This window comes from Postia placenta (assembly GCF_002117355.1).
Source record: "Postia placenta MAD-698-R-SB12 unplaced genomic scaffold POSPLAscaffold_21, whole genome shotgun sequence".
In the NCBI taxonomy this organism is placed as follows: domain Eukaryota; kingdom Fungi; phylum Basidiomycota; class Agaricomycetes; order Polyporales; family Adustoporiaceae; genus Rhodonia; species Rhodonia placenta.
The window spans coordinates 530,918-533,325 of record NW_020169852.1 but is presented as its reverse complement, the minus strand read 5'-3'; positions in this window follow the sequence as shown (position 1 = coordinate 533,325).

Sequence of the window (2,408 nt, the reverse complement as noted above, 5' to 3'; positions counted from 1 at the left end):
GCCTTCAGATCCCATGCGATGGATCCGGCGCAGCGGAACTACGAGATCTATGATAAGGAGATGCTCGCGATCATTGAGGCGCTAGACGATTGGCGCCACTATCTCGAGGGGTTACCCAATCAGTTCGAGATCGTGACCGATCATAAGAACCTCGAGTACTGGCGTACATCCCAGCACCTCACGCGCCGTCAAGCGCGATGGTCGCTGTTCCTAGCTCGCTTCGACTTCCGCATCACGCACAAGGCCGGGACGTCCAATGGAAAGGCTGATGCCCTGTCGCGTCGATCAGACCACCAGATCGGCGATGAGGACGATAACACCGATCAGGTGGTTCTCAAGCCAGAGCGCTTCCGCATCGCCTCTGCTAGGCGCGGTCACGCCTCGGTGACGGCCGATCAGTCGCTTCTGAAGCGCATCAGGGAATGTTCGGAGAAGGATCGGGAGGTGGCCGAGGCCCTTGAAAAGGTGCAGGACCTCGGGCCGCCCCGGCTGCAAAGGGGTTTCGAGGAGTGGAATGCCGAACAAGGGCTCCTGCTGTTCCGCGGGTGCGTGTACGTCCCAAAGAATGCGGAGCTCCGGCGGGATATTGTCAAAATCCACCACGACTCGCCGATCGCCGGTCATGGCGGTCGTGCCAAAACCCTGGAACTCGTGTCGCGGAACTACTGGTGGCCTGGAATGTCCAAGTTTGTCAATGAGTACGTAAGCACCTGCGACGTGTGCAACCATACCAAGACATTCCCAGCCAAGCCCCAGGGTCCGCTGAAGCCGAATGAGATCCCCGAGCGCCCGTGGCAGATCATCACGACTGATATGATCGTCGGCTTGCCGAAGTCTGATGGATTCGACTCGATCCTGGTCACCGCTGACCGCTTCACCAAGCAGGTCCACTTCTCAGCCTGTCATGAGACCCTGACGGCAGAAGGTGCGGCAGACCTGTACATCCGCGATGTGTTCAAACATCATGGGGCCCCAGCCAAGGTCATATCAGACCGAGGTCCCCAGTTCGCTTCGAAGTATCTCCATGCGGTGTACAAGGGACTTGGGATCGAACCGGCGCTGTCCACAGCGTTCCACCCCCAGACAGATGGCCAGACTGAGCGCTGGAATCAGGAGATCGAGCAGTACCTGCGCGCTTTCACAAGCCACAGGCAGGATGATTGGGCGAAGCAGTTGCCGCTCGCGGAATTCGCACTGAACAACCGAGTTCACTCCGCGACCGGGCACTCCCCTTTCTACCTGCATCAAGGGTACAATCCTGAGATCCAGGTTCGGATCAATCCGATGTCTGCGATGCCTGCGGCCGCTGATCGGCTCAAGATCCTGAAGGAGATTCGCGACGATACGCGCTCTGCACTCGAGCTGTCGGCCGAGCGCATGAAGGTGTACTACGACAAGCACGTGCAGCAGGCACCGGTCTTTGCGCCGGGGGATAAGGTCTGGCTTGATGCCCGGAACCTTAAGCTGAAACAGCCGAGCAAGAAGCTCAGTCCCAAACGCCTCGGACCTTATGCCGTGCGGCGAAAGCTCGGAGACCTGGATTATGAATTAGTCCTGCCAAAGTCGGTGCCGGTGCACCCGGTATTCCATGTCTCCTTGCTCAGCAAGTACACGCGTAGCGATATCCCAGGCCGAGAGCCGGAGGAGCCGCCTGCAATCGAGGTTGAGGGCGACGAGGAGTACGAGGTTGAGCGGATCAAAGATTCGAGGATCTTCCGGCGTCAGCTGCAGTACCTCGTCAAGTGGAAGGGTTATGACGACTCGCATACGTCATGGGAACCGGCGCGCAACGTTGCCAATGCGCCGACCCTCGTAGCCGACTTCCACCGGAAAAATCCGAACGCCCCTCGCCGCCTCAACGCTGCTACCTTTGGTGGTCTCAACTTTCAGCCAATGCCTTCGCCGCTGACTGAAGCACGCTGCCGCTCCGGGTGGGAGATGGGCAAGGGCGCCTCGCATGAGGTCATGCGCCGTTGAGGGGGGGGTAATGTCACGAGTTGGTACGGCGTCTAGCCGTTTTTAATTTTTCCTTTTCGCGGGCTCGAACCCGCGACCTCTGTACTACTTGCCTGATACGGACGCATCATATCTACTGTACGATTAGATTAGATAGGACGGCAGTGCGCGGCACAGCTCGGGCTCCGCTGACACAGCCGCTCTGACTCACCGGCCCCCGTGGCCGCGTCGGCATGCTGCGCACAGACCAGCTGCGCACGGACCAACGTGCACAGCCTGCCCTAATCTCCCCATGTATATAAGCCGGCCTCTGCTGCCCTAGGGACCTCAGTTTCGACCTCTTGTCCCTAGGTCAGTAAGCTCCTGTATTCTCTCATTTACCTTACACTAACTAATACATTTTCTTGTCCCTAGCCTTAGGTTTGAGCACTGCTCACCATCGCTTCGGTGAG